Here is a 15,846-nt window from a genome sequence, read left to right on the forward strand (position 1 = left end):
CGTCACATGTGGTTAAATATTTCCTTAACTAATTGAATAAATAGATATTATTGAAGATAGATTTGAAACTTCTAACAACAAAAAACAAATAACCTTGATTTACTGTTTATTTGTGTAAGCAACATAATTTAAGTTTGATGACATATGTTTTGAAGTGGAACTGTTTAATTTTTATATACTCAATTAAAAACCTCTTCATAATATCTTGAAGTATATAATTAAATTGAGCTAATTTGAAAATTTTATTTGAAATGTTACCAATTAAGTTGTTTTGATGAGCAATTTACTAGTTGAAAAAGCTATTACTTAATATGTAGAATCTACTTAATTAACCAAAAAAGTTTTTTAAAGATTGCTGCAAACTGATAATACTTTGGTTTATACAAAAATGTCAATCAAAGCATATTTTTTCTTTCAAATTCAAAATTCAGAAAATACACTTTATATTTTAGTGGAATTCAATTATCTATTAGATGGAGATTTCCACTTCAATTTAGAAACAAAAAACCTTTAAAATAAGTTTATTTTGATTGATTTTAGGTCATTTTAGTTTTTAATTTTTATTTCATAAATTAAGCTGGTAATAATTTGAACTCGTTATGAGTTTTATGTAATAATATATACAAAGATAAAAAAATAATTTTGATGTAAGGTGCTTAAAAAAAGTTTATATATGCTTCATATTCAAAATAATTGATTATTTTATAATAATAAACAATTTAATATTTTTCTATCTGAATTTTAATGTAATATATATCATGCAATCTAACTAGCTTATTTTATGATATTTTTCAATAAATATTAAAAATGAAATTGACCACCTTTTTTTGAGGGATTTTTTTTTTAACTAAAAATGTAAAATCTATTGTATAACTTCATTTAGGATATAAAGCACTAGAAGAAAAAAAGACAGATATTTTCTTCTAAGAAAGGTCCTTCATTTACTGATTTTTTTTTAAAATGTATACATTTTTTATTAATTGTAATCAAGATAAAGTAATACATTACTCATTTTTCAAATACTGAATGTTTGCATCTATTTTTTATTTTCTTGGTTTTTTTTTTTCTATTTACTTCTTGCATGTCGAAATATGTCACTGAATTGTAGTTATACCCTTAAAACTTAATATTAAAAAAAGGCTGTAAAGGCCAAATCTTTAGAGTTTGAAATTTTTAATGATCTTTTAAAGCTCATCCTAAAGGGTACTAATTTAGTTAAAAACGGTTTAATTTCCAAGTGTATAGCTCATAACGTTTTTATGTACCATCCATTTTAATGAAGGACGGTACATTTTTTTCACATATCAATAACATTAAGGAGTATGGTTTATATTTCTTTTTTTTTTCCCCTTAATATTCCTGTCAACGAAATAGTCTAGATTACATATAAATTGAAAGCTGATAGGTATATAAAATGATAGGTAAATCAAGCCTGTCGGCCTTTCATATTAATAGATATGACTAGCCATATCCAGGCATTTATCAAAAAGTGTAAAACCTTGATTCCCGATGGTCACTTAAGACACATTTTTGAAACGGTCATTGCAGAAACATTATGGAAGAAATAACTGAACAAACATATTTATTTTAAATCCTTTACCGCTATTTAAAATTTTAACATAAATATTGGCATTTTAAATGTACATCGTAGATTCATTGGGATTTCAATAATTTTACCGCGCAAAAACAGTTATTTTTGGGCAAAATTGGTCAGAAATTCAAATTTCTTAGCCAAAAGCACACAAAATACAGGATTGAAACATAAAAAATCATAATCCACGGATATTTTTAACCCACAAAAATCTTATTAAACAATTATGAATGCTTATTTTCTGCCTTACATATTTTTTTAACACTTTTGGCTGTGAAACAATATTCGCGATTATCTATAAAACATTTGGTTAGCTTATTAGTTTATATGATCTGTGTTGTTCGTAACTTCATAATTGCTGTATAGATAATTTAAAACGAAGATTATTTTTGGAGTTGGACTAAGGGAGGAAAAAACTCAAGCTTTTCAGTATACAAAAATATATTTCTTGGGAGCCTTTTCAATTGTAACTATAAGGCATTTAATTTATAGATAGATAATTTAGCCTCTCATTATTTGTTCACTGCTAAGACCAAAAAATTATTGTAATATCTTTTGTACATCTTATTTGTCCTCCCCTCTTATGTTCATTCATAATGTATTATAAACTTCCTATATTCAGTTTTTAGGAATGGTACTTGAATAGTTTCTGAGTAATTGTTGAGGTTTCTAAAAATGTTTTTATGCTTTCTAATCATTTAACTAACAATGAAAATGAAAAAAAAGTTGTCCCAATCTGTATAGAACATGCTTCGTCTAAAAACAATTTATTAGAAATAATCAATTCTGTACCGTCTTATTTTCTCCAATTATTGTTCGCATGATGAATTAACTTGTACAAAAAATCAGGGTCAAAAAGAATTCAAGTTATTAACTGATGCTGATAGTATGATATGCAAGGATTACTAAAGGAAAATGAAGTAATATATTTCTAAATTATTCTCTTATATGTTAAGATGGTTCAACAACCCCGGGTAGTACTATTTATTTAATTGTTACCTGATCTTAACCAACTTGACTTGTAATCTAGAGTATGGTCAAAGAGAACGTCAATGTAGTTTCCAAGCTAAGCAATTACTCCTTGATATTAGCCTCAGAGACTGCTTGGGCAAAGTACTCCTGATGAAGTTGTGTGTGCTAGCTATAAGTCAGTGATTAAGTGTCCCTATAGAGTTGTTCAAAACTAGTTGTAACATGTAATGAGATCAATTTTATGACAATACTAAATCAGTTAAAAAGATATTGATACATATTCTAATACAAGTCAAAATCTTGGAAAGTCAGTAAATTTTTTGTAACAAAATGAATGCTTAAAGTAGATTCTTCTATAGAAAAAAGTTAAAACTGCAACTTTTTTTCTCCAAGTGATTGATTGTTTTAAATATTTCTTACAAAAACTAAGTAATAATATTGATTCAGATAGAAAAGATGACATATGAATATATGAAATTGATAAAAAACCCAGTACAAGATGTGGTAGCCAATTTTCAGAAATTAAATTACTTCAAAAGCATTTTATAATATATAAATAAAATATCAGGTATTGCTATTGAAGAACTCTTTTGATAGAAAATGTTCATCAATGTAATGAATAGCATCAATCAATGTGATTGCCTTTATAAACATTTAGATTCTTGACACGAGAACAAAGCCTGGTGCTGGTCTTGTAGATATACTCCTTGGAAATCTATTTAAAGTGCTCCTTTATAAAAGCATTTAACTTGTCCAGAAAACCTCGTAGAATGCCGCATAATGCACTTTTTCGTTTTTTTTTTAAAGGAAATATGGATCCACCTTTCTGTCATTAGATGCTATGACAAGCAAACACATGTCCTAAGCATTAAAATGCTTTGATATACAAGTGTCCTTAGACCCTTCGAATGACCTTGCAGTGCATAAGTTATTGCAGGGTCTTAGCACCTAGTTACCAGTGAACATGTTATTGCCCGATAAAATTAAATGTTTCTTAAAATCAATTACTTTTGCTTGCTGTGCACTCATTTTTTGCCTGATTTCAAAATGTAAAAATTTAGGGGTGAAAGAATCAACTAATATTTCAGTTGATTATACTAGTTTTTTTATTCGTCCCTTAAAAATAATGCTACAATTAATTAAAATTCCGTAGTAAAATTACCTCTCGCACTCTCTACATCAAGTCCTTATTTTCAAATATCCAGTTAAATAATTTAATCACTTATATATTTTTCGCTGTGTTTAATGGTTTTAATGTATTTAGAAGAACTATGTTTATATAAAAAAAAACACATCTGTTTTATTTAAGTGAATTATATAATTAAATGAAGCATATTAAATTAATTTTTTTTATTTGAAAAGTGGAGCGATTTCTTTCAAAATAATGAAATAATTAAAATGAAAAATTGTTGAAAACTTTACTTGATTAAATCCTTTGTTAGTGAAGTGGGATTTTCTGTACCCCAAATTTTATAAAACGACTTTTCATTATATTTTAACTACTTTTTTTTAAAGCATTTTTTAGTAGGCTCATAAAATATACATGCAGAATAAATTGAAAAGTATTAAGGACAATCTTTTTGTAATAGTGTAGTCAGTTTTTTCTTAATATTATTATCATTTTTTTCCTTTTTTTTGCATAACCCATTTATTTTGTTAATATCGATCACATAAACTAAAATATACAACTATCGAATAACATATGTAATATGACTATGAGTTGTTTTAAAAAGATAAGAAAATGGAAGAAACATGTTTAATAAGATTTAATTGAAGCACAAAGTACATTTTTTCGTCAATGTATCGGCCCTTGTGAGCTTCAAGTGGTAGCACACGCAGATCCTCTTTATGTAGTTGGCGCTCATGGAGGTCAAAGGCTTGTTGATGGATATCTTCACAAGACATTTATTGTTGTGGAGTGTCCTCCAGGACTTTGTCTACACGTGCGCCTAAATGGAATAGTCTAGCGGATTCAAGTTTGTATCTGCGGTGGTCAGAAGTCCTTTGCCCAGAAATGCATGTTACTCTGGCGCAACTCTTGGATGGTGTTTGCGATGTTGTAGGTGATTTGTCGTGTTTGAACACGTTGGTAGAATTACCAACGATGGATCTCATCCATGGGCGTCCATAATTTTGACATACTCATCATTTTTTAGCCTGTATCCTAAAAGAAATCACACAGGATTCATCCTCTTCCTGTTGGATACTACCAGTCCTAAAATCATCACTGAAGTAGGGTGCTTGGTGATGGAGGCATTTCAATGATCCTTTGCTACATCACCAAATGTCATTAATTGATATTTCTTCCTGAAGTAAACAGGGTCAACAGTCAAGGTAGGCTCACCAGAAAAGACTCAACTATGCAAAAAAAAAATTTTTGTTTTTGGGTTTTTATGGACATTTACCATTATATTTTATATTAAATAGCACGATAATGAATATAAAAAATTTGCTTATGTCATTTACAGATTGGTTTTGTATTACTAATTGTATATTCAAATTTTCTAATAAGAAAAAAATAAAGAAAAATACTATAGAAAAAAGTTCGTCGTTTGAAAAGAAAAAAAACTTATATATTTATGTTGATATTGATTTCAGTCCCAAAAAATTGCTTACAACTTATATCTCCTGTTAAATAAAAAGCTGGAATTGATGGCCTTAATTTTTTTAGAACAGTATCATCAAATATACTTTATTCTTAAAGGTTTTAGATACTAATATTTAAAAAAAAGTTTATTATGAAATATAAATACCTTCAAGTTTTTCTGGACTAAGAAATTGTGTTAATATTTTGAATCTACAAAACACCGACATAACTAAAGTGTATTTTTCTTCTTTTATTCAAAATAAGATTTTAATCATGATCATACTTTAAAATTAAGAAGTTATATGCCTAAAAGAAAATAACAATTTTTCCACAATTTTCCTTATCCTCAAATACAGATTGAAGAAAACATAAATCAAAAACTGGGGATCCTATTTTTTGTTCACTTCTTTTCATTTCGAAAAAATAAAATAAAAGAATTTGAAAAATATTCTGTATTTTGGATTTAAAAAAAATTGCCTTTACAGGAAGAAGCAATCTTGAAAATCTGAGACGGTTAATGAAGTTGATGTATCTATTAGGTATCTACAAATTAAAGAAGGAATAATGAGCACATTTGGCGTTTAAACATTAATCTACTCTCAATTTGTACAAAGAGCTTATACAAGTTACAAATTGTACAAGTTAATTTATACATAGACAGTTTCTAAAACCCGAGTTAAAAGAAATCATTTTATATGAAATGGAACACCGGCTTCGTGTTAACCGTTTACCACCTGGATGTACTTCAAAGTCTCCTTCTAAATAAACAGATGTAGTATTAATTTCCAAGTCTATATCTCCTACCTCATTATGATATAAGCTAGTTTATGATCAAAATAACAAATATGCTTTATAAGTTCATATGAGGAATATGTTTTTGAAGGGAATTATAAATATTTTTCTATATTTATAATTTTTTTTATTAATTTTTTATGAATTTCTAGTGCAATTATTTATAGTTATTCGCCCAAATGTACTTTTAAAGCCATGGTACATAGATATCAATATTTACTATTTTTAAATAATAGGACCAAGTGGATCTCAAATGTATTGTTATGATATTTTTGATATTAAAAAATATTTTTGAGGTTTTTTCATTTATATCATAACCCTTGATACCTATAAAAATTTATAAAATTATAATTTTTTGTTTAAATTTATCAGACAAATTCAGGTCATAATTGGATTGCAAACGGATAGATACTTTGTATTTTCTATAAAAAAGTTCAAATTTAGCTATATGTTGTTGTAATCTTATTGCATTATGACGTTTATTATTATTTTTTTTTTTTTTAATCTTTCATAAAATTATCAGCTGATATATTTCTACTTTTCATTTAATTTTTAACATTCGCATAAAAAAAAGATAACTAAAAGAATGTTCATTTCTTAAATTTGTTGTTGAAATGGTGAAAAAAATTCCGTTTTGTATTTTTTATCGATTCAAAAGTCGATAAATATGACATGCTTAATCGTGAAACTATTTCCACTTATCACAAAAAAACATGCTTTATGTGCGTGTATAATATATCATTGGAAAAAGTATCCTTGGTGTAGTGTATACTTAAGATACGAAATATTATAGGAAATATTTCAAAATTGTATAAAAGGATATTATTTTCTGATTATTTCCTAAAAAGGATAAATAACTCAACTTGGGTGGAAAAAAAAAAAAAAAAATAACACACGCTTACATTTCAAAATTCTGCGGTTGTAAGCAACTGATTTAAAAAAATTACGGTACAACATAGTATAAATGTAATTTAAGCGGTCAGAAAATATTTATTTTTCTCAACTTGTGTCATTATTGTTAACTTTTGAGTTGTGAACTTTTTTTATACCGCATTCAATTAATTTCAAAATCTGATTGAACATCGTTTGTGCTCACTAAAGACAGAGTAAACTTTAGTACTTTTTTTACCTATAGTAAACTATGTGCATTCTTAGGTTTTTACCCGTTATATATTTATTTCCCTTATAATATATTCAATAAATGAACTCATATATACAATACAAATACTTAATAAAAATGCAAGATAATTTTAAGTATTTTTTGTTTTACATTTTTTAAAAGATATTATTCTTTATTAAGTATTTTCCAATATTTTATTTAAATATCCGTCATTTTATAGATATATTAGAAAATGTTCATATTTTTATAAATAGTTTGCTTTGAACAATAATGAAATAGATTACAAATAGAAACACTGCAAATTTACTATCAAGTACCCTAGAAGTAAGAGCAAAGCTTTTTACGGAGATAAAAGAATATTCGGCTTTCGTCGGAGCAAGGACGATAAGTGGAATCATTTTCTATTTGACTGTAAGACGCTCTATCCAATTTATAGCGCCATGGGTAAAATTTTAGAGGAACATTTTACCGATTTTTATCAGATGATTTTTTAGCCTTATACTCTGGAAAAAAAAGAAAAGACTATTAATGGGCCTATTACAAAGGCTCAACATATCTTGTATCCGAAAAGTACTTCCTTCAACTATGAAATCTCTGGTTTTTTACTCATGGTGAAACATCACCATCGTGTTTTAGAACGGATATTCCTTTTATAAACAAACTTTACAGTTCAGTGTTTTCTTTTTCTGTTCTTGTCTTTATGTTTGCGTGATATGTTAATTTTGGTTTTTTATTCTATGGTTTTGATAAAATTTTAGTGAGAATGCTTATGGATTTGTATTATTAATTTCAATAACTTTCGTTTATTTATAGTCCCACAATTAAATTAAATTATAGATCAACCTTGGTGGCAATGAAGAGGGGAAAAATATATAACGGTATGCAAGTAGTTCTATATGCCCTCCTTCACAAGCAATAATAACTTTGTTTCCCCCTTCCCACCGGCAAATGGATTGGCAGCTCCTGACGATGAAGACAGTATCTTTGAAGTACCATGCTGTCTTTCTGACAGCTGAGAGCATATCTAATTTGAAATAGAGGTGCGGTAGACATTCTTCTATATGATGCCTCAAATTAAAAAGTCCAGGGGGTTGATATTATTGCAGAATGAGGGCCAAATTTTGCGTCCGCTCTTGTTTGGTTGTGTAATGAAATTTTGTAACTAAAAATAATGGGGATTAAACCATAATTAAATGCTATTGCAAGTTTTGGGTATCCACTTTGGTTATAATTTGATAATTATGTACATATGTACTTACGAAAATGTACAAAAAAAAAAAAATTAAGAACAAGTTACTTTTTTTATCAGTATTATTCATTACATTATTGATAATGTGGTGTAATTAGCGACTATCTAATTTTAACTCATATAAAAAGTACAATGGTATAGGTAATTAGGGTACTAGGACAAAATTTTGAAAGAAATAACGTGTACCCACAAAAGTTTAAACGTAAAAAGCGTCAAAATTACAAAAACTGTCAATGTAGAACGTACAAAATGTATGATCTAGGAATCTTTTTTGAAGTCCATTTACATCATGTATATTTCCTTGTATAGAATCAGCGGAGGAGCAAACCTTCACACATTCACTTAAAGCAAATAATTTCTCCAGATCGCGTTTTCCATTCAATTACGTCGTTCAATTGACGTTTTGTTATTCTACGTTTTGTTTTTCTTCGTTAAGTCCAAGCACTAATAATAATGACTGTATACCTAAATGGTTTGCTAAGTTCCCGGAACATTGTTGTTGAGCAGGATCGCAAGAAACAATTTTTTTTAATTATGGGAATCTGTTTTTAAATAATAAATACTGTATATTTTAAGTATTTATTTTTTTATTTTTTCGCTAGTGTTACCCATTGGTTTTAATGTTGTTCATTTTATTATCATCACTAGCAACTCATGAGTTATTTTATTGATCCTCGAGGTAGTGATTTTTGTATTCTATAACCCGATCCGACCTCCAAAAAAATAATTAAATAACAAGATAATTTTGCTGAATTAATATAGTTTTAACGAACATATATTCTGAAATAATTTAATGCTGTATTCAATGAATATCTCGATGTGGTAAAACCCTGAAAAATACGAGGATCCCGAAAGAAAAACCCTGGTATGTACATTACTATTTATTTTTCTTGCGTCCTATACATAATATTAAATACAAAAATTATAAATGTATTAGATATAACACATATGCTGAAAAGTCCCGGGCTTCAAACATACATTTTTTTAAATTAATATAATTTTTAGTTAGTAGAAACCTTCAAAAGACAGTTGTTCAAATGTCTTGACAGTTTGTTGTTTAGTTTGTGATTTATATTGCAAAACGTGATGCATCTTTATTTGTTTCTGTAACCATGGATCAAAAAAATAATTGTATTTTAGTTTGAACGCTGCTTGATGACGGAAAAAGTTAAATTCAAGCTAAATAATTGCTTGAAAAACGTTTTGGGGACTCCGTTACATAAAATGATTAAAAAATTATAATAATAATTTGAGTAAAGCTAATTAAACGAAAGAAAAAAATCTGCTACTTTTTAGCCAATGTGTTATTATCATTCAATGAGTTATATTATTTATACAGAACCAATCTTAATCGCCTTTCAACAAACTAATATTATTAGTAGACAATTATTAGAAAAAGAATTTATAAACAATAATAATAAATGTCCTTGATGGAAACTTAAACATATCAAAAACAAAAAAGGCTATAGATAATCACATGTTTTATTGGTATTATTAATCTATCAACTTACTTAGTATTAATATTCATAAAATAAGTCACGATAAGGCCCAAATGTATAATCCAGCACTCGTAAATATTAATATTATGGATCAATAAAATAAAGGATTATCTAAGTTGATTTATTTTTTTGTTTTAATTACTTTTTTTATGTACTAATTAACGATTCCAGCGAGTTTTTTTCCGCCCCCAAAAGTGTATTTCTTATTTAATACGTGTTCCTGACATTTTAAACCATATTTTATTCTTATTAAAGGCTATTAATGAGAAAGGACGTTAATGTTGAGGAAATTAAGTCATAAATCTGTAGTTAAAATATAGCTTGAAGGTAAATATGAAGGTTTCAGTTTGATTAATAGTTTTCTTCAAATATGAACCCTATCTCTGTAATTCATTGATTAATAGGAGATATTTAAGAAATAATACTAATTTTTTAAACTATTCTCATCAATTAACGAAACAGAATGAAAGTATGAATTAACTCATTTGAGTTTTTTTGGGACAAAAATAGTTCTTTAAGCATTTAATCAAACCTGTATGTGCATCATGTTTATTATTTATTGACACTCAAATTACGAATTTAATTTAGGGATAAACATTGTTCTTGTGACAAAAACATGCACCACAGTTGCAAACGAAATGGCAAAACCATTTTCAGTTATTACTAACCTTGCAAAGACAGCTGTCAAAATTTCACGTTAATCTGCTCTTTAGTTAGTGAGTTATTGCACGTCAAGTGTGACGTTACTTTTGTAGCGTCAGAGATAATGGCTCAAACAATTTCGTGTTTTAATTGTACACTACTTCTTAATTAGAAAAAATATCTTTCCAGTTATTCAACGACATAATAAGTGTATGCAGAACTCTGCTCTGTAAAGTGTATAAATTAAAATTATACATACAAAAATATTAAAAAAATGTTCCTATTGCGAACGAAAAAAGTTAAGTCTTGGACTTTTCATCCAATTTCTTGCTTAAGACATTTTGAAGGATATTTCATAGATCTTAAATTATATACTAAACTTAGCTTGAACTAGTTAGCTCTGACGTAAAACGGATATCAAAGTCTTTGGACCCTTTTTAGACTTGCAATATTTAGACGTTGTCACACCTTATAAAATCAGTTTAAAAAATCAGAATTTAAATGATTAATTGCTATTTGATTTCAGTAGTTGTAAAGTAAAAATCTATCTTTTTAAGTACAAAAATGGGTAAAACTTTTGACAATGTTACGAATTTTTATGTTTTTAACATAAATGATTATTAATAAAAAAATATCCTAGGTAGAAAGTAATCAAGGCTCACTTTTGAGGAAATCATCACAGTTTGATTTTTTGTTGAGGAGTGGATTGATGTGACTTCCTCTTTCTCTTCATAACATATAATATCAATAGAGTACTATAGTAATTAGAAAGCCTCTTGAATAATCAATAGGATGTAACTCATTAACAAAACTACTTTTCATTACCAAATAAACCTGAAAATATTGCGATGAATTTTGAATGCATTAATTGTTATTAATTAATTAATAACTTTCATTGTTTCTATCAAATTTAAAGATTTGACGTTAATATTTTATTCCTCTCCAGAGAGACATATTTATCTAGCAATAATAAAGAGACAGGTTTGAGGTATCTCGGTAAATTTTTGATGTGGTACAGGCCATTTAAAGTTAAAAACCAAATTAATAAGAATTTTAAAAAGAATTGTAGGAAAATTCTTTTTCGGTTTAGTCAGAAAAAGTCATAAGTACTGCTTCTGAAACCTTTAAAGCTTTCATATTTCAGCGTATTACGGAGAATAAAGTGATTAATGGTATGGATCTGAAGACTATTTCAATATATTCTGCTGCAAGATGTTCAGTTTTTTCGTTTAAGATTCATCAACTGAATGATTTTTCCTGGAATTAGGCTGCAAATATAACTAAATATACATCCGAGCACATCTTCCGGCATCCTATTTGCCAAGTATGTAGGAACAATCATCAACACTAGGGTGTTTTAAAAATTTCTTACCAGACAAGGATATACTACATTTTCTCTGATTTTTTAATGTATAATTTTCAACATAGCCTCATTGTAACTCAACATACTTCTCTGACTAATGCTCCTATCTCTATAATGATGAAAAACGTTGTCCTATGAGCACAATTTTAGATGAGAATTTGAGGTCAGAAACATTTAAGACCCCTCTTGTATGTACAAAATACTCAGTCAAAATATCGTAGGTTAGTGGTACTTTTTTATATATTTTGTTTTACTATGAGGCCTTTCAACTACCATTTTACTGTTGCTTATGTTTTGTACGTATTTTCCTTATTTCTATTGAGATGTTTTGTATAAAAAAAAATATTTTATTCATTTTACTATTCTGTACATATTTTATTTTATGTGTGTGTGCATATGTGAATAATTAAAAACCTGGTTAATTACTAAAAAAATGAGTTTATTTTTTAATGGAAATTGTCTAATTTTACTCTTAATGATTTACCCATTTTATCAAACATAACATTGCAAGATTGAACCCTAATTGATGATTAAATAGGAAAAACATTGTCTTTGATAAAACAGAGTTGTTGTTTTTTTTTTGGTTTTTTTTCATATGGTTTGTCAATTTGATTGATGTTTAGGAGAAGAGTAATTACGTTTTATTAAAGATTAACCTCAAGTAGCTCCAAAATATATAGTTATATGCATGAATAAATTATATCCGATTAATAATGATTATTTATAGAATGATGTAATCAAGTAACTATGAATCATTTATCCATAAGCCCTACTTCTATAACTAATTACGTAGATATTTATCCCAAATCCTTACGTGAGTAGTTTCAACTATTTATAATTCGTATTCTCAAGCAACTACAAGAGGAAAGATATAAACACAAATCCCTTTCAGTATCTAGTAAGGACTTTATGTAATAATTACTCTGATGTTAATCCTCAAGTTTTCTCTGATTTTTAACAAAGACTTATACATATAACTAGTGATATTTATCAAGAGCATTCCTGGGATGTGAAAATATATCAACCTGAAAATCAACATGATAACCCTTTCAATTTGAAGAATGTTTTAAAGGAAAACAGCTTAGATGGCATATGTTTTATTTACTATCAGCTGTGACGAGGAGTACTTATTTATAGTTTGATGGTCTTTCTTCAAGATTGAAATAATAGCGATAAACGCTTTTGAAAAATCAAAACTCACAAGAAAACAAAAATTGTAGAAAATGAATATATTTATCCTCTAGCAGGCTCAGTTTAGATGGATAAATAATACGTAGTCCAGATAAAAATGACTATTAAATAATGTACATAGAATATTCGTATTTATAAAAGCTATAACCCTTTACTGGGCTATTTCAATTTTTTTTACAGATAGAATAACGTTCAAAGTTTTTAACTTCAAATGTTTAACTTTATAAAATCCCGAAGAAAGGACGGATATAAACATAATTTCATATAGTATGAGTGTATAAAATATCCTAATCTTGAAAATACATTTCCTGCACACATCCATTTAATGGAAAGCATAATAATGTACAACAGAGAATAGAAAAACTACAGCCAAAAATTAGGGTGAACAAATAGATAAAAGTGAAACGCAAATACAATTCTCTCAAATTTTCTAAAAAGATGAAAAGTAATTAAAATATTCATATTGAATTGTCAAGTTTTACTAAACATGCAAACTAATAAAAAAATAATGAATTATGTGTAGTAATTTGATTCCCGAAATTTGTGTAAAATTATTAATATTTTCAAGATATTTTTATCCAAACTCATTTTATAATTTTTTATCAATCTCTTATATTCATACAAGTATTTTAATTCAAATTATCGAGTGCAAATAGTTTATACTTAAAATTACTTAAGTGAGTAGAAAGTTCATAACTCTGAAGGAAAGCAATTGATTTCTAAATAATAATATCCAAAGAGAATATTTTTCTTTAACACACGTTTGCAAAAATTTAAAATCCAATGTGGATATAAGGAACTAAAATGTTGACTTGTTATTTCTCTCATTTTAAAAATCTATTTAAATGTATACCAGTATTGTCATAATACTAACATTGTCGTAAAATTTGTGGCAGTATTTTAATTTTTGAAAGTGTCCAAATAATATTTGTTTTGGAGTGGGGTGGAGGGAGCCGTTTTTTCATTCAATTTTCATTCTTGCATTCTTTTATGCCTTATTTTTTGAGAGAAAAGAATGACACACTTTTGTACACACTCTCAACACCTTTGCATATCAAAAGAGAAAGGAAATATTTGAAAAACATACATATGCTATATAGTCTTTTGTACTTTCCTGAGACCAAGCATTCATAATTATTTAGAGAATGATGATACATTATTATATACAATTAACAATCTTATGAATGACTGAGTATTAAAGGACAGGAATTCTAAACAAAGTTCCTGGACTAGGTTTTGTTTTTCTATTTCAATATGTTTATTCATATTATGTGAACTAAACAAATTTTTTTGAATAATACTTGAGGTTTCTACTCCCTGGATGATAAAATTGATAAAATCTTTCATTTTCATTAAAATAAACCACTTTTTTATTTTTTTTGAACTCAAGGAAGTATTAGAAATCATGGGGTACAACACTTGAAGCAGTTCTACTACAAAACAAACAATAAGTTTAAAAATAAAGTAACTTCTACACCAAAATAAACTCAATATTGAAGTAATTTTTGTTTTGTCTTTTGACACGTTTGTAAATTTATATACAACTATTGAATTACATTAATCTTTTGCAAAATCAATCGAACAAATAAGATACATTTTAGAGGTACATAATTAAGACAAATTTGGAGAGAGGAATTATGCCATACCTAAAGTCCGATTGTGATCCTCACTTGATTAATATAAAATTAAAACTCTATTTGATACCTGTTTTGAGTTGATAATATGTAGAGTCAACTATTTTAAACCATACAAGAGTCAATTTATGAAAATTTATGAAAACAGCTGTAAATAAAATATATTACATTTTTGTAAAAACTCAAAAAAAAAAAAAAATAAATAAAGGGGGATAGATCAGAAATTAAGGGAGTACGTTACCAGCAGAGCCTCTTTTTCAATGTTCTAATAGAGCTCCAAGTAACAGTTCTAATAGCAATTAAGTATATCACCGTCTATATTGCACAAGTATCACGATATTACCGGTACACTGTACAACAATAACGTATATAAACATTGATATTTATTCTGAATTTACGCTATAGCTTTGGTTACAAAATTTTGGAACAAAATTGTCAAAACTTAAAAAATATGATCGATACAATACTGTCTATTGTTTTTGTATTAATAAAATTATTTTTATTTTTTAAATTTGTAATTACAATTAATGTAAATTGAGAAATATCTTATTTTAGAATTGTATACTTTTTTTCTTTCTATCTTTTTTTTTTGGACCAACTATAGGCCATTTCTTATATTTTACTATTTGTGGAATAGAAAGGAAATAAAGAAGATAATTGTATTAAAATAATGATGAAATCAATTTCTTATTAAGTTAAGATAATTTTATACATTAATTATTATTTGGATCTAGATAAGTATTTTAAAAAATTAAGACGTGATATCCACGATATATGATTTTTAAATACAGACATGTCATCGGGGAGAACATTAACCTATAAAACTAAGTTAGTATTGATCTTTGGATGTTTTTGTTAGTACATAATTTCTTTGACGTTACAACTTGATCTTAAATATAACATTGTAGCAGGAATTAAATGAAGCTAGGATTTAATTTATGTATATTTAAAAAGATAGAGAAGGTCATTTCTTGAGCTAAAGATTCTAAGCAGTTGCCTATTAGTGTGCTAGTTTTGTTGTTGTTTTTGGTGCCTTAAACAATTTTTTTTAAAAGATGATATCAATAATCAATGTTATATTTTTGATATGAACGGAGTACATTTCTGTTTAAAGTGTAACTCCGAGATTGTGTGCTCATGGAAAACAGAGAATAGCACATGGGATTTTGAGTTATTTTTGTATAAACAAAGAAACTTTATATTATT

General features: G+C 27.1%; 1 protein-coding gene across 1 annotated transcript in view; it reads left to right on the top strand.

Moving 5' to 3' along the window:
- Positions 1–15,846, top strand: part of LOC121130460 (uncharacterized) — a 274,370-nt gene that overhangs the window by 39,801 nt on the left and 218,723 nt on the right. The gene's annotated exons all lie outside the window — the stretch shown is intronic.

This window comes from Lepeophtheirus salmonis, chromosome Z, assembly GCF_016086655.4.
Source record: "Lepeophtheirus salmonis chromosome Z, UVic_Lsal_1.4, whole genome shotgun sequence".
Classification (NCBI taxonomy): Eukaryota; Metazoa; Arthropoda; class Copepoda; order Siphonostomatoida; family Caligidae; genus Lepeophtheirus; species Lepeophtheirus salmonis.